Here is a 24,926-nt window from a genome sequence, read left to right on the forward strand (position 1 = left end):
AAAATTAAAACTATAATGAGATACTACCTCGCACCTGTTATAATGGCTTTTGTCAAGAGGCGAGGAACAGCTAGTACCAGTAAGAATGTGGGGGCAAAGGAACACTTGTACATTCTTAGTGAGAATGTAAAATGGTATAGCCATTATGCAATAATAAAAATAGAACTACTAAATGATCTAACAATTTCACTTCTGGATATATTTCCAAAGGAAATGAAATCAGGATCTTGAAAAGATGTCTGCACACCTGTGTTCATTGCAGCATCATTTACAATATTCAGCATAAGGCAACAAAAAAACCTAAATGCCTGTCGGTGAAAGAATGGGTAAAGAAAATGTCATTCATACACACACACGCACGCGCGCGCACACACACACACGCACGCGCGCGCACACACACACACACACACACACACACACACACACACACCAGAGGGTGGGGGTGGAGAAGGGGAGAGAGAAAGAGAGAGAGAGAGAGAGAGAGAGAGAGAGAGAGAGAGAGAGAATTTTTTCAACCCTAAAAAGTAAATCCTGCTGTTTGCAACCATGTGTGTGAGCCTAGAGGATATTATACAAAATAAGCCAGACACAAAATGCCAAACATTGTATGATCTCACTTAATGGTAGAATGTAAAAAAGCCAAAGACAGGAAAAAAAAGAGTAGAATGGTGGTTGATAGTTGCCAGGGGTTGGGGTGGTGGGGAAAGTGGGGAGGGGATGGTCGAAGGTTATAAACTTTCAGTTATAAGATAACTGAAATAAGTCCTGAGGAAGTAATGTACAGCATGGTGACTACAGTTAATACTGTATTGTATACTTGAAATTTGCTAAGAGTAGATCTTCAGTGTTCTCACCACACACACACACACACACACACACACACACACACTAAACTGAGGTGATGGATGTGTTAATTATTAACATTGTCATAATCATTTCACAAGGTACATGTTCATCACATCATTACACATCTTAAATATGTATAATTTTTATTTCTCAGTTATACTTCAATAAAGCTGAGGGGGGGGAAGGAAAAAAGTGGGGACGCTTTAAGAAACAAACATCCTCATGTGTTGTTAGGGACCTATAGGGAAAAAAGCAGCATGATTTTTCTGAGATATAAAATAGAAAGTTAAATAGCTATGTTGGAGTATAAGCAGTCTTTTAATTTTAACATTGATTATGATTTTCAAAATCATACATTGACATTTCATAATTAAAATTTCAATGTGATGACCAGGCAAGTCTAGAAAGGTGATAGTAACACAAACCTTGAAATATACAAGGGTGAGATCATTGACTAATTCATAAAATAAGATTAAAAAGGTGAATTTACCACTTTCTATTCTAAATGAAAATTTAAACTTAGAGTAAAAAAAATACAGCATTCACATCTAGAAATTACTTAATAATAGATAGGTGTTCAATAAAATCTGTACTTGTTAAAAAAAATTCTCACTTTACATAACAAATCAATATATGTGCAGCCTGATCTAAAATTGATATATATATATATAGTATATACTATATCTAATTGTAGCATTGTTAATGATATTTTCTTAAATATATGAAAGAAATACCCGTATCTAGGTACCTATTTACCTACCTACATACCTACCTACCTATCTAACCATCCCCTTTAAAATATAATTAGAACAGTGCCTGGAATATAATAAGCATCCAGTTAGGTTGTTATTAAATGAATAACTGATAATTCCTTCTGATCACTCCAGCATTTTAGTGCTATATTACTACTACAGGCAGTAATTGTTCCTGTTTTCTTCCTAGGCTTAGACACATTGAACTCAAGCTCTGTATCTCTCTGAATCTTTATATTGTCATTCTTTATTTAGTAAGGTGACTAATACGGCATTTTTTTGTTGGTTCGTATTAGTTATGATATGACTTCATAAAAGATATTGGTTCTTATGAGTCAATAAATAAAGAACATTGTTCTTGAAAACTGAATTTTTTGTGTATACATTACATTTCAGAGCAAGGTCACAGAATCATAAAAATGTAATTTTATTTACATGTAATAAGGCATAGAATCAGATTAAGTAATTAGATTTCACCTAAAAATTATGAGTAAATTTTAGTACCAATTTATAATTTTATTAGTTTTTACTTTTAAATGAACATTAACTTTTATTTAGTCATTATTATATAGTGTTAGTTCAACTTCCTAAAATATAGCCATCATCTATTTTACTTTTCTCATGCCAATGGGAAACTCTGAAACTAAATAAAAAACTATAAGCATATTAAAGTTTCTGTGAAATTTTAGTAAACCTAAAAACAAAAAATGATACTATTGCTTGTATATTTTAAACTTAATAGAGATTTTTAACAATAAAATGGGATTTATTGCCCTAAAAATGATGACATAGTTTTGATTAATCTTTTTTAGTAGTAGTATAAGTTAAGGTGTCAATAAAAGAAGGTGGATTTTGTTGTTCTTAAATAACTAGATAAAAGTAAGCACTATTTTAATTTTTATCTTCTTTAAATATAGACAAAAATTATGTGATATATTTACTAATATATTCTGATTTGCGGATGTGCTTTTACATATAATGGAAAAAGCATCTATTATTCAAGATAGGCTTATCTGGTTTTGCCCTTCATTAAAACATTTTATCTATCTTTTCTTGTTTCTATTATAAATTGAGGAATAGCAAAGAAGAAAAAATAGTCTACTTTTCTCATAGCACATAGCCTTGCACTGTCAGAAATGTCACAGGTTAATGGTACAGCTCAGCTCCATTTATCTTATTCTGACAACTCAACCAACCTAGCACAATCTAGCAAAAACATTCTTCCTAGACCAGGTGACATTCTCAGCCTTTGTTCCTTTAATATGGTGGCTGTGAGAGCGTTTAGTGTGCAATAACTTTGTATAGAAACTTTTTGCTTTAGGTTTCTTCAGTATTCAATGAGGAAAGAGTTTTTAGAATTTAAAAATTATTTCTCAATTGTAAGTATACAGAGTACACTTTTCCTTTCAACCAACCTGAGAATAAACTAAAAAATTACAGAATGTATTTATAATTCTCTTATTGATTGCATAGTTATTTTTTAATACTTAAACGTATACTTAACATCAGGATTGATATGAGGTCTCAGATGCATTGCCCAGGTCACTCGGTAAATGAGTCTGAGTATCTTTGTAGAATATTTCTCACTGTGTTGATGGAAATTTAAACAAGTTATGACACTTGAATATTTCTAAACCCATTTATTTGTTCTGAATTTGATATTGAATAATATCTTGCCTTCTCTGTCAAGGAAACAATCACATTAAAATGGTGACTCTATAATACTTCTCTATTTTTGATTGCTCAGATTTAATAAGGTATATTTTCCCCACTGCAATAGAAAATCAATTAAAAAAGGGAAGTAATATTTTGTTTTTAGGAACAATAGATACATACGTGTGTGTATATCTTGCTGTCATTTTCAGAGTAGTTTTTACATTTTTCAAATAAATTAAGAAATGAAGTTCAAAGAAATCCCTGCCTCTTGCCTGATCATAAAACCATAAACATTTAATCATATATGGCATTCATTGTTCTTGTATAGTCAATTTTATAAATATTTTACATTTAATTTTCATATCAATCATGTAGTCAATTAACTCTGGAGAAACTGAATTTTTAAAATCAATTTCATAATATTACTTTTCATTGTATTTTTAAAGATTTTTTTAGGATTACTAAGACAAAGATTAGCCACCTTTGAGTTTGAATAAGAGCTTCTCTAAATAGAGGACTCTCGTAACTGTAATATTTTTCTAATATACTTAATTATTTTGCTATATATGCTTTCAATTGTTAGTTTTATAGGGCAAACTAATCTTTATTTTTGCTGAAGTACAGATGTGTTTTATTTATATCTAGTCTGAATTCCAGATTAATATTCTGATAAAATGCATAAGCAAGATTTGATTGTGATTTAAATGTATACATACATAATAAGAGAGGCTAGTAAGTTATTTGCTATAACTAACAATGAAAAATCAGATGAATATAACACTGGACCAAAGAGTAGAGTCAGTCTCCAACATATTTTATCATAATTTATGCTATTGAAAAAAAAATGAACTGCTTTTGTCCTTACTGAATTGTAGTTAATAGTCCTTTAACATAATAGAAGTTGTATTACAGTAGATAGAGTTGCTTCAGATACTCTCTTGAGACAGACTGTTGTTTAGTAAAATAACTACAATTATTTTATTTTATGATTAATAGTAACTCTAAGAAATAAGTAAATCAATTTAAATAGAGTCCTCAGCCTTTTCTATTTTTGGTGTTTCAAAGCATTATTTTGTAGTTCCACAGCAATATTTGCATATCACACTGCATCATTTTGTGTTTTTGAAATAAGCCAATGAATTCTATTATTATTTTGCATCAATTAAATTGAATTAGTTTTGTATGGAAAATGTTCACACATTTATATGAATTATAGACTAGCAGCTAGTACTTAATATGTGGATAATTATTAATTTATTTCACAACAACTTAATTAATATCAGGGAAGACTGATTCATTGTCTGATTAACAGGTTGATATTGTCTATGGATTAGCTTCATATAGAGCTTTCCAAAGTTTCTATGCCTTCACAAATGCTATTTCACTTTTGTTTAGACCATGTTAATGATTATTCCTATCTTGTTTTTTTGCCAATCCTAATTCCTTTTATTCTGTTACTCCTGTCATACTTCAAAATGTTGCTGCTTCTCTCAGATTTTACAGATGAAATTATTTTGTAACTGAAGATTTGTATTTTTCTCAAGATGATTGTTCCTTGTAACCCTTCTACAATTTCACACATTCATTCCGCCAATGTTTATGAAATATCTACTTGGTGCAAATTAATGTGCTCATGTATTCACTGTATTGGGTTAAATCATTCTTAAAATATTTTTTTCTGTCATCAAAATTCTTAAAGTATATGTTCAGTATTTACAACTAAGTAAGTATTGAAACAAAGCCACTTTTTTCTATTATCTGTATCTTGTTTTGCCTCTCAAGGACTCCACACCTCTCTGTCGCCCTTTCTATATAGTATGTTTTTTTTCTTTAATCCATTTTTATCTTAACTACCAGTAATGTGAATATGCTTAAGAAGCAAAAATTATAAACAAACAAGCAAAAATTTTTTTTCATTATTGAGTCATTAATTGAATGTGCCCTTTACTCAAATTTATTACTAATGATACCTTCATAAAATAGTTTGCTTTCTTATATAAAATTTTCATTTTAAAATCATTATTTGGCTTTTTCAATAGCATGTTATCGATGGCTTTTCAAGGCTAATTATTATTACTACGATTACTACAATGACCTTCTGACTTAAACCCATTTTAAATTTCTTTGCACCCTATGCTATCCATATTTAAGATGGTTAATGTAGTGAATTAGAGTTTATACATAGAGGTAGGAGATCAAAATCAGATAACATTGTAATATTTAAAGATATATATGTCTAGTCAGAGAAAAATATTTTTAAAGTCTTTGATCTGGAAAGCTTGGTATGGGACTTTTTCTTTAAGAAATGACGAGCAATTGGGATTGCTGTCCATCAGGATGCAATACAAATTCTATTTTTCAGCAAAAAATAAAAATAAAAATAAATTAATCTAATGGCAATTTGGCCGTGAATGAGAGTATTGTAAAATGCACCATTATTTTATATACCAAGAACAAAAAAATATACTACTAGTTTAATCATGATTGTTAGATGATTTAACTGAGGCATTTCAATTATTCACTAGACATAACAGCCAAGTTCATGTATGCACAGAAGTAATTTCTAAATTTTGATATTTGTTTGTCTAACAGTGACTGTAAAGCAAATCCATATTTCAGAAATATTAAAATTTGAAAAATACATTTCTTAGAATTGGTGAAATATATAAATGCATATGAAGTGCTAAGCACAGTGCCTGACACAAACATTTAATAAAATATTAGAGTATTATTGTCAAAAAAGAGGAAACACAAATTGGATGTATATTTGATTTTCTTTGCTATAAAACTTAAATTTAGTTTTGGTAGTATTTACTAAGAATGTGTGTGGAAATCTAGACTCGTCAACCAAAACTATGTAGTGTAGGTTTTTCACTCTGGCACAGCTTTATTTCTGAGTTGCTAAAATGGTTGGAGGAAAATAGACCCATGCATGCAGTTTGTCATCCCGTTTAAAATGAGATTTTAAAATGTTTCATTGAACCTCACCAGGTTCTTATTGATAATCTTGATTAAATTAGGAACAATATCTGTTAATACAAAGTCCTCAAAGACTAGTGTTTCTTCTACTTTACTACACACTGTGTAGAAAGCAAAATTGATGTATATATAAATAATTCTGCCCTTTAAATATTTTATTATGGAACATAAAAAGAGAAAAGAAACCTATTTTGTTAGTATTTGGCTGATTCCAGAATGTCTGTCAGTGTGTATGTATAAGAAATTTCTTTAAGTTACTTTATGTTATGTTCTATACTCTATCTTATGTAAGACTTTCAGAAATGCACAAGTCTCCTCAGATCAGTATCTTTCTTTCTGTTTTAGCTTAAGCAGGTTATATATCCTAGTTTCAATAAATGGGTTGGCATAGAAAAATTACTTTCCATTTTATTTTTAAAATATTTTTGTACTAGATGCCTTACTAAAATAAATATTTTCTATACTTTTAGAATTTCATAATGAACAAGCCCATGTAATGAATTTCAAGGCCATGAACTTTTACCCCTAGAACACTGAGTACATCTCTTTTATGCTTTGAGTGAGTAATGGATGCCTTATGTGTTCTTAAATTCTCCCAAATATGAGCTCTTCAACTTCACAAATGCCTATTTTTTTAGATTTTGTAAATCTCATGAATTTAAAGCTTTATGGTAAAATAAAATGGAAAAGGAAGAGGAGTAGAAGGGGAAAAAGAAGAGAAAGGTAGAGAATGAGAAGAGGATGAAGAATCCAATATCTTTGATGAAAAATAATTAAATGTATTTGGAAATGTTGAGACCCTCAATGAATATTAGAATATTTGGAGAATTTCAAAAATCCAAAGTGAACGAGACAGAGCTTGCCCTGGAGAGAGTCATAGTTAAAAAGGAGACATTCGCGTCCTGACTCTTCACCAGCATCAATTTTGACACAGTAGAGGCATGCACAGAGAGATGATGATGGGTGCCCAGATTTGGAAGACACCAGTTCTGTTTAGTTAAGAGCAGGAGAGTTAAGGAATACTCCACAGAGGAGATGATAGTTTCTGAGCTTTAAAGAACAAATAGGAGTTTGTGATACTGAAAAAGAGGTTGAGTATATTTCAGACAGAAATAGAAAGTATTAAGTGTGAAAGAGTATGACACACATTGTGAACTGCAGTCTCCAACCTTTTTGGCACCAGGGACCAGTGCTCCTATGAGAATCTAATGCCTGATGTTCTGAGGTGGAGCTGAAGCAGTGATGCTAGTACTGGGGAGCAGCTGCTGACACACATGAAAATTCACTCCCTTGCCCACTGCTCACCTACTGCTGTGCGGCCCAGTTCCTAACAGTCCATGGACTGGTACCATTCTGTGGCTCAGAGGCTGGGGACCCCTCTCTATAACCTGAAGAACTGTGAAGAGTTTGGTATTTTATTCTACTTGAGAACTAACAAGCTAGCCTGCTACACACAGTTCATGGATGCTGGCAGAAGATATTAGACACCTGGATCTGAGACATAGACATTTTATTTCTTGCAGCAATAGAGGTAGCAAGTATGTAGCATTTGCATCATTTTCCCAAGACTTAATTCCTTTAGGTGGTATGAAGAAGTCCAGGTGATGCCTACTCATATGGTGTGTTGTATTACATGAGAGGAATGTCCAACTTATGGAATTTGAATATTTTATAAAGTGTAGTAAGCCTGCCTGAACTTTGCACAAGAAGTAGACATTTTCTTTATTACACATAAAACTAAACAAACTTGCCCTTTGCTTTGGAAGGATATGCTGTATCTTTCAAGGTTATTCATTTTGTAAACATCTTTGAAAAGTCACTTAAAACAAAAACAATCAAAGTCTCTGCTTGTAAGAAATGTAAGGGACCCATAGAGAACTGTTTCTCAACAATTTTAAGATGCTCTATAACCGTATTTTTTTTTTGAATATGCAATTTTATTTTCTTTTTATTTTCCAAAAAAGTGCCCTATTTGGCTCAGCTTCCCTGTCTAGAAGCACCCCCCCCCTGCTTTTCCTCTGCTTACTTTTATTTTTTTATTTTTGAAAATACTAAAATATTAAATTCATTTGGCCTTCATTAATTTGCCAGGAGCAAGGGAGGGTAGTTGCAAAACACTGTTCTACCTTGTTATTTTCTGTACTGTTAAAAAGTAAAGAGGCCTGATGTAACAATCTACTCTTTCCACCAGTTTTTACCATGGTGTGCCTAGGGCTCGTGAATCATCTTCTAAATCCACAGCTAGTTTTAAAATGGAGCTTCCAAGCTAGGTTTTCAGAAAATAAGCTTGTGAGATCATAAATGCTGTAGAGTGAGTATGACATTGTTTACCAGATCCCATATGCTAGCACTGGGAATCCTGAGGAAGAAGTCATTAAGAAAATGAGTCACACCTGTAAAGAACCTGGTGTTCCCCAAAGGTGTTAGCATGCCAAAGATATAAATAACTTTAAAGCAAAATTAAATTAAAGCGTAAAATAAAATTTGGGTATATTCGCAGGTAATGGCATTGTATGATAGGTTAGTAAGGAAAAGCAGAGGCACATCTTGTCAAGGAAGCTGTAATGAAATACCTGTAGCATTGCCCTTGGGGATTAGAAGACAACAGAAGGCGCTGAAACAGTAGATCGTGAATATTTTCTTTTCTTTTCTTTTTTTTATTATAGTGACATAGGTTAACGAAATTCAATAAGTTTCAGGTGTACAATTTAACAGTATGGTTGATGTATGTTCACCTCCCATAGTTCGATTTCTTTCTGTCACCAGAAAGAAATATTTGACTTCCTTTACCCATCTACCTCCCCCTGCCCCTTCGTCCCCTACCCTCTGGTAACCACTAGTCTATTGTCCATGTCCATGAGTCTCTGCTTGTTTGTCCAGTTTGTTTGTTGCTTTCAGGTTTATATCTCACTTATAAGTGATACCATGTGGTTTTCTACTTTTTCTGACAGACTTATTTCACTTTACTTGATTTTCTCGAGGTTCATCCATGTTGTTGCAAATGGCAGTGTTACATATCTTCTTATGGCTGAGTAATATTCCATTGTATATATGTACCACAGCTTCTTTATCCAATCATCTATCATAGGACACTTCAGTTGCTTCCATGTCCTGGCCACTGTGAATAATGCTGCTATGAACATCGGTGTGCAAATATCTTTTTGGATATGTTTTCAAGTCTTTGGGGTAAATACACAGTAGAGGGATTGCTGGATTATATGGTAGATCAATTCTTAGCCTTTAAACTACTAAAATGGACATGTTCAAACAGAGCTCCCTTTCTGTGTGTCAAGAACTTTGCAAAATCTCAGATTTTCCATGCAAGGTAGCATTTTAGCTTGTTACTTTATCATAGATGCCAGGAAAAGACCTGAGACTCCTGGATCTCAGGAAATTCACTATATATATATAGTGAGTGGAAGTAAGGTTGTTCTGTGGGAAGAGATGAAGAGATGTTACTTTTTCTCTCAATGTTGCTCACTGAAGAAAAAAACCTGGAAAATAGATGAGATAAAGAGTGATCAGGGCCTTGCAGTCTTTGCCTACTCAGCATGAATGTATAGTAATCCTCAGGGCCCATGGTGGATTGTCTCCTCCAACACTCTGAAGCCTACAATTTAAACAAGCCTTCATTCCCATGTAAAGATTATGCTTAAATATAGTGCTATAACCTTTGATATTTGTATTTTAGTATTTATTTAGTTCAACCTAGCTTTGTTTGTTGATTTGCTCTGTAATCTTAGTGAGGCCAGAGAACATGTCCCACTTTTTTTTTTTTAATCCTTCGCAGCATCTTTTATAATATCCATACATAGATGCTACTTAACAAGGATTTTTGAGAAAATTGATGCTTTAGGATGAAAAGCTTTTAACTTACATTTTTAGGGATAATAATAAACAAAGAATAAATTCTTTGGGAAATATTGATCTGAACCCATTTAGAAAAAGTGTTTTTTTGTTTGTTTGTTATTTGTTTTTTAGCCAGGAACAAGTTGTCTTGATCTATGCTCTGGAATAAATAACAAAATTCTCTTGTTCTCTCTCATGTTCCTAATTACCTAATATCTTCTTGTGTTATCTCTCCATACATATTGGCATGTGAAAATGATAAGGCTGCTCATATATAATGTTGGCTAACTTTATGAAGGTTTGCAGGTTACCATAATGTTAAAGCCTGTAGATAGAATTTTGAGGTGGTGTCTGGGTTCTGCTACTCTGTATTTCCTTTTGGACAAAATGAGAGAGTTTTCCATTTGAATTTTAAGATAATAAAATGCTAAAGCATCAAATACACATGAATGTGTGTGCACGCGCACACACACACACACACACTCTCTCTCTCTCTCTCTTTTTTTCTTTATCCCATCCATTGTCGACTATTTGAACAGCGATAGCAGTGAGGTGATGCTGTGCTCCATACAGAAACAGCTTTTCAGACAGTCTTTGATACTTACTCTTTCATCCTCAATAGAAGGGGTATGTGCACTTTTAGAGTAGCTAAGAAGGAACATCTGTGATCAGGAGAAGAAATAAGAAAATGAGAATAGTTAGCTTCTTAGTTAAGTCTTTGGGAAATATTTATCTGAACCCAATTAAAACTTATATGTCACTTTTTGACTAATTATTGTAAATAACTTAGTAATGAATCATTAAAGCCATGTTCTATATCTTGTATGTATGAAAGTCTCATTTATATCTAACACAACTGTGGATGGCATCAAGTGACAAGTCATTATAATAAATAGCTTATTGATAATGAGCGCCTTCCATTTACTTAAGAACAAATGAGAGTATGAAATACACAGTAAAACAGCCACCACAGCACGAGTCCTCAAAGTGATTCTAGCATTTGGATGATATTAAAATTTTTGTACAAACTATTCTCTGAATGAGCTGGTATCCTGAAATAACTCATTTTTTAAAAAAGTTTTCTTATACCCTAAAATATTTTACATTTCTAATGAGTTAAAAATGCTTTGTTCCTACATGTATTATCTATTGCTATGTATCAAAAGACCCAAATGTTTAATGACTTAAAAACATTTTATCTCTTGTTTCTCTGGGTTGACTGGGTTCAGCTGGGTGGTTCTCAGTGGGGTTTTTCCATTGAGTTGCAGTAAGATGTGAGCTGGTGCTGGGATAATCTAAAGTTGCGACTGAACTGGATATCTAGGAAGGATCATTCTCATGACTGGAAGTTGATGCTGGCTTCTCATGGCTTGGCAAATGGGTTCCTAGAAGGAACTTCCCGAAAGGAAACATTCTAAGAAACCCAGGCAAAAGCCATAGGCTTCTTATGACATAGTTTTGGAAGTCCCAAAATATCTCTCTGCCACATTCTATCAGTAAGGCAAGTCACAAAAGCCAACCCAGATTCAAGGGCAAGGGAATTAGATTTCAACTCTTGGTGTAGGAACAGCAAGGTCACATTGCAGAAGAGCATGTTGGATGCTCTTTGAAAAATATATTCTGCCACAATTCCTTAGGGTTATGTATCTGGGCTTTGAAGCAAGTCTGGATTTTTATACTGAGGAATACTTGCTGGAAATACTAGTTAGACAGAGCTGAATGATAATAGAAATACACCTAACCACCATTCTCATAAACTATAACATGGTATCATAATAATCTAATATAGATTTTAACAATTTCTAGCATGCATTTCTTTCTCTGTTACTGGCACTGTTTCTTAATACTACCTGTACCACATATACTTCTGGTATTTAACACACATTTCTCTTTTCCTAGGCTGACTTGCTAGTGTATTAATTTCTCTAACACTTAAAGCAATTTGTGTTGCTCAGAGAATGGAAAGGAACAGTTTGTGTATCACGTTATTGCTACCAATATGGCATATCCTTATTATCTCCATCAAACCTACTAAAGCCATATAACTTAAACATATAATTTAAGTTTAAAAACAGTTTACAATGCGAATGAATCTTCCAGAAAAATACCTTTGCAATTACTGCCAGATGCTAGTTCCCTTTATATATTACGATGTCATTGATTCTAATTCCTAACCTTAATGTTGGCCATGAGAATAAATCATTTCCAATCTGAGACCTAATGTTTTTCTTATGAGATCAGAAGTTGAAAATTAAATTATTATCATAAAATAGTTAATAAGTATGTACTTTATTTTTCTTATTCCTCAAATGGAATAATGATACCTCTTCCTGCCTTTTATTTATTCACTTGTGCACCTATTTAGTGCCAGGTATTGGGGCTACAGCTTTAAACAGACAAAAATCCTTGCTTTCATGATCTTACATTATAAAGATGGATTATGTCTACGACCATACCACCCTGATCACACCTGATCTCGTCTAAAAGAGGGATTAAGCTTAAATTTATATATTTATAATACGCATACATATATATGTTTAAATTTATATATATTTATGTCAAGTTAAATATTCATATTTAAGTTAATATATTTTATCTAAATAATACCTCTATCTTTTACTTCCTGTTACAACATGAACATGAAATGATTTGTCTAGTAAGCCTTATAAGCCAACATATTAAAACAATATAGTATTTAAATGATTTTTTAATCAGAGGAAATGTGATAGGATTTATTAATTGCAATTATAATGTTTGATACTTCATACATTTAAAATAGTATGTTGGATGCTACTTTCCCTGCAGACAAGCTCACTCTTACCTCTTACTCATTTTATAAGTTAATAAGTCTTCAGAGGGCACATATAAATTGGCATAAACTGGTCAAGCTTTTGCTAAGAAATAATTCCCTAAAACTTAACCTCTGTTATTGTACATAAGTCTTTTTTTTTTAAGGACATTTAATGGTAACACATAGTTGATCCTAAGTTAGCAAATGCTATTCTCCAAGCCATACTTATATCACCACTCATGATGTTTTTGACAAACAACAAATTAAGCAATTAGTCCTCATGCAATCTGTGCTCAGAAATAAATGGAATAGAAACAAATCAATAATGATGAACAGAAAATGTCAAAAACATTAATAAAATAAAAATTATTTCCTAGTCTCCAAGACAATGTACAAATAATGGAAAAGAAACTTAAAAGTATGACTCTAAAGCCTTCTTTTTCTAGATAGGTGGAAAATCACATTATTTCTCAAAATTTGTTATGGAGAGTTTATGTTTTATTACAACTTTGCCTATGAAAATAGGGCAATAAAAATCAAACCTTAGTAAGAAGAGAAAATAAAAAGTGAAGTATTAATCCCATTTCTTCTTTGCTAATTGAAGTAACATTATTTAATATTTTTTTCTTTCTGATCTCACTAAAATGATATAGGAAATCACATGGAATTTTTCCAAAAACAAAACATTGCGTGGGTATTTTAATCATCATGACTTTTTTAGGTAACTTCATATTTCTCCATGGTTTTCCAAAGCTCTCATGTTTATATCATTTTCTGTTAAAATTGCATATAAAATGAGTTGGTTTTATCTTACTATTGAAGGTGTTAAATATCATTTATTTTATTTTTTTGGCAAGCTTGATGGTACAAAGCATGTCATTGGCTATTCACTAGCTTTAATATCTGGCCAGAAGTAATTCAGATGTTAATAAAATACACATTTTACCTACTACGTGATATACTCTGGTAAGGTTAGGGATTTGAAAGATATTATGATTAAAAGAACAAACAGAAATAATAGTAAATGTGACAATTTTATTACCAAAAGAATTACTAATATATTGTCAAATCAAGGATTAATTCTTTACATATGTAAATATATATACATACAATATATGTTCATTTCACACTAATTACTATCCTTGATGTTGCATTTTATGTCACCATAATCACCAACGACAAGCATTTATTAATTGCACCTGGTAATGCAATCAGGCCAGGACCCAGATCTTAGTTTCTAAATATCATTTTTCAATAAAATAAACCAGAGCTTTTCAGAGAAATGATCAATTTTAGTACTGAGGCACAGAAAATATATGAGTTTGGTACATTTTACAGTGCCGGAAAATAAGAAAGTGTTGAAAAAAATAAAAGTATAAGGGTATTTCAATGGCCAAACTTAGAGCAATTTGAGAAATAAAATAAATAATATAGTATTGGATTATAACCCAAAATATAAAATTAAAATACGACATGAGTCCAGATTGACAGAAATTAATAATTGAATAAATAAGGACGAAGGTATAAATCTTCCTTAAAGAAAATTTTAAATTATTTATGTAGGTATACTCTCCTTCTACAGGTAGAATATAATCCTCCTCCCGCTCAACACACACACACACACACACACACGCACGCACGCACGCACACGCGCACACTTACTTGAGTGTTGGTTAAACTTAGTGACTCGCTTCCCAAAAATAAAGTATAGAAAGGGAAAAATAGTAACTTTATAGTACAGAAACCTGGCAAGCACTATCTCAACCAAGTGATAAAGTAAGTCACGTTAATATGTACTTTCGGAGATGGCATGATGAGAAGGACATTTCACCTTTTTGGTATTCTTCATCCAAATCCATTATCCCAGTCTAATCATGAGAACATAACACAAAAACATGTTGAAGGACATTATACAAAATGCTTGACCAATACACTTCAAAACTGTTAACAACATGAGAAAAAGATAGTTTTAGTTCACAAAACAATTGATTATTGTTACTTAAGAGTTTTATTCTTCTTCATTATTATTTTTTTTCCTTATCTATTTGTATCTATTTACATTTGTTTTTGTCTACTTGAAATTGGGAAATATAGTGTAGCAGATTTTCCCTTGTTTCATTAAAACTTGTTAAATTTGTATTCCTGTCACCTGGGCACAGCCTGAGCCATATTCCCTAGTCTCCCTTGTAGTTAGATGTGGCCACACGACTGACTGCTGGCCAATGTAATGTGGTAGGAGGTAATGGAATAACACTTACAGACCAAGACTATAAAAACTTCCCACATGAGCTCATCACTCTTTTCCCGTCCACTGGCTGAAGAAAGGACATGAAAGATTCACAACTGTTTGCTTCCTTAGTACAGTTTATTTTGGGAATTAGTGTCAACGGTATGACTACTTTCAAAGTAATTTACATGTATTGCCAAACTATTTTCTAGAAGGATATACTAATTACACTCTGGCCAGAATCGTTCTGTTTCACAAAATCTTCATTGTTGTTTAAAATATTTTCCTTTTCGTTTTTGTTTTGTTATCATTTTGATAGACAAAGAAAGGGTCTTGTTATACTCTATGGGATTTTATAAATAATGAATATGATATTCTTAGATATTTATTAACTAATTCTATTTATTTTGTGTGTGGAGTGTATAGTCATGTATTAGTACCATTTTTTCCAGTGAGTATCCTATAATTATTCTTCTTTTGGTTTTAAAGTCTTTCAGATAAATTAACCATATTATACTATTTTTTGTCATATATTTTTGAAAATATCATAACTTATTATTTGTAGTATATTATGTACATAGTATCAGAGGTACACTCTTACCCTTTGTGAATGCTTCTTCTACTCTTGTTCTTACAAAGAACATAACCTGGAATACAAAACATATTCTTTTGTGTTTTTTTTTCATTTTTATATTATACATTTTTTACATTTAAGTATAATCCATCTAAAATCTATTTTTCTCTATTGTGACATAGCAATTCAACTTTTTTGATAATAGATAACTAATAGTCTCATAACCAATTATTGACTAATTCTTTCCTCACTGATTTAAAATATCAATTTTCTTGTATACTGTTAGATCTAGTCTAATTTTTGAAAAGCTCAATTTTTACATTACTGTTCTTCAAACCCTTGTGTTTTGGAATTTTAGAAAATACTAGTCCATTCTAGCCATTGTTTTCATGTATTTGATGTTTCCAAATGTGGTTTTCTATTTTCAAACTAATTATTTAATGTATGTTTTAATATTATATCAAAATTTTAATGGAATAAATCAAACTTGATCAAAGTATTATCTTTTATTATGAAAACCTGGTTATTGTTTACTAACATTTTCTTTCTTAATTTAGCACCTTTGTTCGTTCATTTTATATGTGTGCGTGTCTGTCTCGATGTGTGTTAGTATCATCAAGTTTCTATATCATGTTTATATAAGTGAAAAAATTTTTTGATTTTCTATTTTTTGTTTGTGCTTTGGATCTGTGGTCTCTCTACACACTAGATTGTAAGGCCCATGAAGACAAGAACCATGATTTTTTGCCCACCACTTTATTTTTAGTGCTTAGCAGCCTATCAACACATCACAGGTAACACTGGATGAATAAATTTACTAAGTTTGTACTTTATCTATTATTTGAAAGATTAAAAACATACATGATTCAAGTTCTGAGCTAAGAGGTTTTTGAAAGCAGAAATTCTCTGACAATTTTTAAAATTTCATCATGAATTTTTTAAAATTTTGTCTAACAATTGATCATTTTCCCCAGAAAAATACTTTAATTTGAATTTTAAAATACATTAGTATAGATTGACAAAGTGTTATCTTATAAATGTAGAAACATTTCACCTGATTTCTAAAGTTTACCTTTATTTACTGCGTAGCTCATATTATTTAATAAGAATATTTTTATTCCTACAGCCCAGATTTTTTCTCTTCTTTTGTATCATAATCGGCATGTTATTGTTTTTGTGTTCACCATTTCATGAAAAGAGCTATGCTTGCCAATCGACAAATACATTGGTCCTTCTGGCTCTAACTCAGTGATATCTGATTGTTATTAAAATCTTCCTGCCATATCAAAAATTAAAAGGTTCTTTGCTCTTTAATCATTAATCTAGTGAGCTCTGCTGGCCGGGTACTCCTGCTTTCACTGCCTGGTCAGGTATGTCATTGTGTAGATAGGAATTAATTTTAGGATAATTTGACACAATCATGAAAACTATAGCCCAGAGAACGTATACTCTTCCCATGGTTATTCTTGCTTTCATTTCCTACTGCTCCTGGTTTCTTTCTGGAGTGTAATTTGTTATTTCCAGTCTAATTTTAGCATGGGATCTGTTAATTATTAGATTTGTAGTCACAGTTGTAGTAACGAAGGGCAACAGAGAATGGCTTTGAGTTGCTTAGAAAACTGTTCCTACAAATTAAAATCATGACTTCTTTGCTTTATTCAGTGATGCTACCATGTCTCTGAGGTAAAAATATGCATTAAGGTTTTGATGGCCATAATTTATTACCTTACCCTAAACGATTTTGCTTAATGGCTCCATCTAATCTTTAGCTTTTAGAAATTCCCTCTGGAAACAGCCAGATATTTGGCCATTTATCCTGATTTTCACTGCTTTGGTGGCTTTGTTTTCTTTCTTAGTTTTTAATATCTTTCTGTGGGAATATGGAGAAGAAAAATTAGCTAGCCAACATTTTAACCTAAACCTCATCAGGAAATTATTATTTTTTAATTGAAGGAAATGTTCTGGGTCATTATGTTGATAATTTACGTGTGTGTGTGTGTGTGTATGTGTGTGTGTGTGTATACATATAAATGTATATATATACACACACACGCACACATTGTATGAACATTTTTCAGTGATGATAAATCAAGATGGGAAGAAATTATTTATGATCTTAATGTAAACCTATTTAGGGACAGAGGACAAACATTTTGTTATAAAATTAATTCAAGGTGTACAAAAGATTAGTTCAAACATAACTTCTAACATGATAATCTGAATTATATTTCCAATCCCCTAAATTTTTGGAGATCCCTTGATAGTAGGAAAAAAATTAATTTTAATTTAGGAAAATATAGAAATTATATGTAATTCTATTAAATGCACTTTTATAATATACTCTTACAAATCATTACAAATATTTCACCAGACAACTTCCATGAAGAAGAAAGACCATAGGAGCAGGGTACGATAACATCCTTCTCTCGCATGTTAGCTGTAGAACTTTGAGCATCTAGTTAGTCCCCGATGCACTCAGGATATTATGATACTTATCCTAGTGGGCATTGAAATTTTAGTCTGTCTTTCATTTCTTCCACCTTTTTTATATCCCTGAATAAATGGGAAAATAATTCATTCCTGGTCATAGTACTGTAATCCCTTGGCCAGAGTGATTGATTTGAGGATGACCAAATGACTCAGAAGGGCCTATCAGATACTACCCTGGGAATTTTCTATCTAAGATATTAAGGAATAATGCCTATTTTTACTGGCCAGTAGTTAAATCAAGAAGCACATATGACTAATATGCTAAGTAAGTACATGTGTGAATTTTGTGTTTACCACAACTTTATATTTTAATCAGGTGAAATATTTCCTTACCTTTGGTTTAAAAACTTGAGCAGGCTCATGAATTTTCAGCCCATCTCTAAAAAACAGACACAATTCTATACTATATTCACATTATCATGAAACAATCTCAAATAAGAAATTTAAATATCCTAGCCCCATTTATAATCCCCCAAACTGTGAAATTCATTTGGTTGCAATTGTTTTCTTTCCTTTCTCCAGCTTGTGCCTGCAGTGTAACAGAGGACATAGTTTGTTTGATATTTCTTTTTCTTTAATTTGAACTTCTTTTTTCCTCTTCTGCCCCACCTTCTAGCCATGGTTTTGGACTTCACAGGGATGGACTTCACACTTCTTACCTAAATTGGGTAATAAATTGACTTTAAGCCCTCTGGATTAACATAAATAAAGCTGAATCTCGTGTACAATTTTGTGGGGCCTGAGAGTTCTCTCCTGGACCCATCTCTCTATTTTCTTGGTCTAGACAGATACCTATTTATTTTGGGTGATCTATTTATTCTCCTTTGCAGCTACTGGGTAACCTCTAGGCTCTTTCTATTGATGTTCTCTGGCATTCCGGGTGACTCTGTTAGACAGGACTCGACACAACTTCAATCTGGTTTTCCTTCTTTTCTAATACAACAAACCTGACTTATGAGACTCAGTCATATTTCGCCTCTTCAAAGATTAGGCCAATCCTGATATTCTAGACAGAAGTCTAATTGGTTTGGGAAATGCATTTCAAAAATCTCTGAGTAGGTTTTTAATGCCCTCTTTCTAGACTTTTTAAAAGGATGCACTCTATTCCTATCCACCCACCCCCCAAATGGGTAGGGTGGTGGATTTACAGCACAGTGACAACTCTTTCCATCAATTTTCTCCTCTCCCCTCTGTGATGCCTTCTAGTGTCCTTGCTTTGGGTGGTGAATCCAAGAGTCATGGAACAAGTTCTTTATCATTGCTCTTGCAAATTCTTCTTATCTCTAATATCGTGCCAGGAAGAGCCCCTTCCCCACCCCACCCCCAGTATAATCTGACCTGCTAAGGGGAAGGAAGCAGGGAGACAGAGAGAGGAAGATGGAGAGGGAGGGGAAGAGGGAAAGCAGGAGAGAGAGAGAGAGACAGAGAGAGAACATGTTATGGTAAAATGTTTTGAGGTATTAAATTCTGCAGCTGCAGCACCAGCTAATCATACTATTGCTGCTGTTGTTGCTGCTACTGCTACTGCAGTAGCTAATACGCATTTTAAAAATGTGTGTATCAAATTGTGAACAAAATCAACACCTTGAAACTTTCATTGAATCCATTCGGTGAAGATTTTTTTTTTCTGTTGGAAGCAAAACCAAGAATATATCCATAATTTTTTTCCTATAAATACTTCTTTGTTTTGTTATTATTTTATTCAGTAACCTCACTTTGTATCATTATTTGTGATACTAATTTTAGCCCGTAAGTGCCGGTACTTTTGAACTTTAATTTTAAAAGTTTCACAGCAGTTACTTATTTTTCTTATATTTGTCTTTGTAAATGCCACTTCTGAAATTATAGGCATAACAGAAAGAATGGAAGCATCTGATAAAATGCAAGTATTTAAAAATACATATTTTCAAAGTTGAAAGATGAAATAATATAGACTTTTAAAGTTAAATAAATTGTCACAGTCTTTTCGTTATTCATTTGGACTCAATACTGTATTATAAACAATACAATGGTAAATTGTGATTTAAAGAGTATATTTCTTAAAAATTGCTATGATAGAAATAAAACCCGCTGGTGGATGAATCAAACACGCATTATATTTAATCAGTCCTTTTGTTGAAGTACATTTATAAGAGAAAATACCCACAGCATTTGTATATATCTCTGAACTTAACCTATATATTTTTTTACTTTTCCTGATAAAACATTTTTATACTTTCTCTCTTTGGCACAGTGAGGCTCCCTGATAGAGAATTCCACTTATGGGATTTGTAAGCACCTAGAGAGCAAGGGCTCCTACGTGCTCACTGGTTATAGTTATTCATATTCAGCAATGCTATCTGTTAAGAACTAAAATAAAATAAACAAAACTTAAAACTAAGGATATTTAACAGTCTTTATTTAGAGAATACTGCCCATCATGAAAACATTACTACTGTTAATAATGAAACAATGCTGTGGTCAAAGATCATGCTTAAAAATCATAACCTAAGAATACTGTAATGCCTCGTGTGATGGGAAGAGCAAACATTTAAAAGTAGACATTATCAATATCCTGTATTATGGAAAGTTTGTAGCCATTTCAAATCATTCTAAAGAAGGTGAATAGAGCTGAGCTGCTGCTTCAAAGTAATTCGTCTTTCAGAATGAAAATTAGATCTAAAAATTCGTAGCAGGAGGTTTTATGACACATAAAACACAGCAAGAAAATTGTCATGGCTTTGAACTAGTTTTTCAAATTATTCTTTGTGGAGTATTTTGAGATGATATTGAGGAACCTGTACTGAAGTTCTTTCCCTTCCTTCCTTCCTTCCTTCCTTCCTTCCTTCCTTCCTTCCTTCCTTCCTTCCTTCCTTCCCTCCCTCCCTCCCTCCTTCCTTCCTTCCTCCCTCCCTTCTTTCCTCTCTCCCTCCCTCCCTCCCTTCCTTCTTTTCAACACAGAATTCAGGTTTTTTTGTGATAATACAAATAAAATTGAAATACCTGATTTTCTTGTTACAGGTATATGAATTAGCTAATAGATGTTAAAGCTCTCTAAGTTTATAAATACAATGTCTGATTACAGTGTAGGAATCATGATAATTCTATTATATTTATACATATTGTGATTGTTTAATTTTCACATTATCATTAGTAATTTGCTGTGTAAAAACAATACCTCTATACGTCTTTCATACCATTGCTTATTTCTAAATTATTAATTAGTTAACAATAAGTGACAACATTTTATTCAATACAAAAAGTGCAGATCCTGGAATAATGAACTGAGTTTTAGTTCCAGGTCCATATATTAGACTTATTGCAATTTTGAACAACTAGCAAAACATAAGCTCTTTAGGTCTCTGATATATACTTCTTTAAATGTTTCATGGAGCTATTTAAATAGAATGAGATCATGTGTGTATCAAATGCACGTAAGCATATTCTAAATTCTAATCAAAACACTTTAATCACTATCAGGTATATTATGCATTGAAGTATTACATGTAGATTTTTCATTGGGTTGGAAATTTTCTTATACTTTTGGAAATTATTTTTAAAAGTGTATCTGATATAAAAGTTCACATCCCCGTGCCTCTATTTGTAGTAAAATCTAAAAAGGTAAAATAATTTTACAGTTTGGAGCTGGATGACTTATATCTCTGTATCAAGAAAGATAGCAAATGGATATAATTGTTGAACTAAATAAATCACAAATGCAATATGTTCTAAGGTTCTATTTTGTTAATCATTTCTTAAGAGGTAGGGGATAAAAGAGAGGATATTTGCTATCTGGGGTTATTCTTAAAGAATGCAGTAGAGATGATCTTGCCTTTGAAATGGAGAGGACAATGGTTGTGCTGATATTTAGTATGTTTGGAATCAGAATATAAGATAAATTAGAAGTAACCTTTACTTGGTAGTCAGACCTGGACATTAAAATATTTCAGTCTCAAGTTAATTGTCTTCCTTGGCATTCTAAAGCCTTATTCTTTTGAATGGGTCTTGGGGGAAAAAAATGAATCAACTAAACATTAGAGTGTACCTTTGGAAGAAACCTGTAACAATCAGACTTTTTTTCTTGTGGACAGCAGAAGGGGAGCGGAGAACTCTAAGAGGATTAAGCTCATTTAGATGGTGTTTTGGATGTCAGTCAAGTAATGGTTCAAGAGGGATATCATGTCATTCAACATGTTCATTCTAAGAAAAAATGCTCAGACCATTCCTTGCAACTAGGGATTGGAGACTAGGAAACTAATTTTTAGGTGCTGCTACCTCACTTTTTCTTGTTTGTCTTTCAAATAGCATGTTTGAATGTCTAGTTAGACATATGTTCTTTTTAAGTGCCGATTGTTAGGAGCCTACATTCAGGACAATGTGGATATACTATGACAGATTTTTGACATGTTAGCCAAATTTCTTCCACAAACTCAGAGGGACATATGGGGCTATTCTTCCAGAATATGGATTACTAGATTCCCATTTAGAATATGGAACCATCTTAAAGTAAAACCGATTAATGTAAGGACACATCCAGAGTTCCAACTTTACAACTGGATCTTTTTTACTATGACTAAGATTTTCTCATATAAAGTCCTTAGAAATGGATAGTATCTTTTAAGATTAATTTTTAATTGTGGTAATATATACATAACATAATATTTATCATCTTAACCATTTTAACTGTACAATTCTATAGTATTAAATGCATTTACATTGTTGTATAACCAATTTCCAGAACTCTTCATCCTACAGAAATACCCATTAAATAACAACAACTCATTATTCCCCTCAGTCTCTGGCAATCAATCATCAAACTACTTTCTGTCTCTATGTATTTGGCTGCTCAAGGTAACTCATATAAGTAGAATGATACAGTATTTATCTTTCTGTGACTGGCTTATTCACTTAGCATAATAATCTCGAGGTTTATTCATATTCTAGCATGTGTCACTATTTCCTTCCTTTTAAGGGTGAATAATGTTATGTAGTATACATATAACACATTTTGTTTATCTATTCACCCAATGGACACTTAGCTATGTTCACCTTTTGGATATTGTGAATAATGCTATGAACATGAGTCTCTTCAAGATTCTACCTTCAGTTCTTTTGGGTGTCTACCCAGAAGCAGATTACTAGATCATATGGTGATTCTATTTTTTATTTTTTTAGGAACCTCTGTACTATTCTTCATGATGATTACACCATTCTACATTTCTACCAACACTGGTATTCCAGTTGCTTCGCATCCTTGTTAACACTTGTTATTTTCTAATTTTTAATAATAGCCATTCTTTTAGGTGTGAAGTAGCACCTCGTTGTGGTTTTGATGTGTTTCTCTAGTGATTAGTGATGTTGAACATCTTTTCATGTGCTTATTGGTCATTTGTTTTTTTTTTTTTTTGATAAATGTCTATTCAAGTTCTTTACCTATTTTTAAATTAGATTGTTGTTGTTGAGTTATAGGAGTACTTTGTATATTCTGAATATTAATCTCTTAAAAGATATAAGATTTGCAAATATTTCCCCCATTCCACAGGTTGCTTTTATTTTGAACAACTTATTTTTTAAGGAAGTTTTAAGTTTACAGCAATATTAAGCAGAAGATACAGAGATTTTCCATATATCCCTTGCCCCCACAAATGCATAGCCTCTTCCATTATCAACATTCCCTACCAGAGCGGTAAATTTCTTACTAAGGTTGAATCTACATTGACACATCATAATTACCAAAAAGTCCATAGTTTACCTTAGTGTGTGCTCTTGGAGTTGTGTATTCTATGGGTTTGGACAAATGAATGATGACATATATCCATGTTATAATATCATACAGTGTATTTTCAATGCCTTAAAAATTTTCTGTGCTATCTATCTCTTCCCCTCAAGGAATCCCTGGAAACACTGATCTTCTTACTGTCTGCATAGTTTTGCCTTTTCCAGAATTTCACATTATTGGGATTGTATAGTATGTATGTAGCCTTTCCATATTGACTTTCACGTAGTAATATTAACTTGCTGTTCCTTTATGTGTTTTCATGGCTTTGTAGCTCATTCCCCTCATTACCACAATTTATACATTCATCTACTGAAGGACATCTTGGTTGCTTTTTTGTTTGAGCAGTAATGAATAAAGCTGTAATAAACATCTGCGTGGTTTAAAAAAAAATGTGTGGACAAGTTTTCAACTCCTCTGGGTAAATACCAAGAAGTGTGATTGCTGGATCATATGATAAAAATACATTTAATTTTGTAAGAAGCTGCCAAACTGTCCTCCAAAGTAGCTATACCATTTTGCATTCCCACCAGCAATTAAAAAGAGCCCTTGTTTCTCTACATCCTTGTCAGCTTTTGGTGTTGTCAGTTTAGGGCCATTCTAATAGATACGTTGTTTTAATTTGTATTTTCTTGGTGACATGATGTGGAACGTCTTTTCTAATGCATATTTGTCATCTGTATATCTTCTTTAGTGAGGTGTCTGTTAAGGTTTCGGCCTGTTTTTTAACTAAGTTGTGTATGTTCTTGTTGAGTTTTAAGAGTTCTTTTTATATTTTGGTTAACAGTACTTTATCAGATGTGTCTTTTGCAAATATTTTCTCCCAGTGTGTGGCTTGTCTTCTAATTCTCTTGACACTGACTTTCACAGAGCAGTTGTTTTTAGTTTTGGTGAAGTCTAGCTGATCAGTTGTATTTTTCATGGATGTGTCTCTGGTGTTGTGTCTAAAAAGGCATCACCATCCTCAAAGTCTTTTAAGTTTTCTTCTATGTTATCTTCTAGGAGTT

The sequence above is a fragment of the Rousettus aegyptiacus genome, unplaced genomic scaffold (genome assembly GCF_014176215.1).
Source record: "Rousettus aegyptiacus isolate mRouAeg1 unplaced genomic scaffold, mRouAeg1.p scaffold_m13_p_10, whole genome shotgun sequence".
Lineage (NCBI taxonomy): Eukaryota > Metazoa > Chordata > Mammalia > Chiroptera > Pteropodidae > Rousettus > Rousettus aegyptiacus.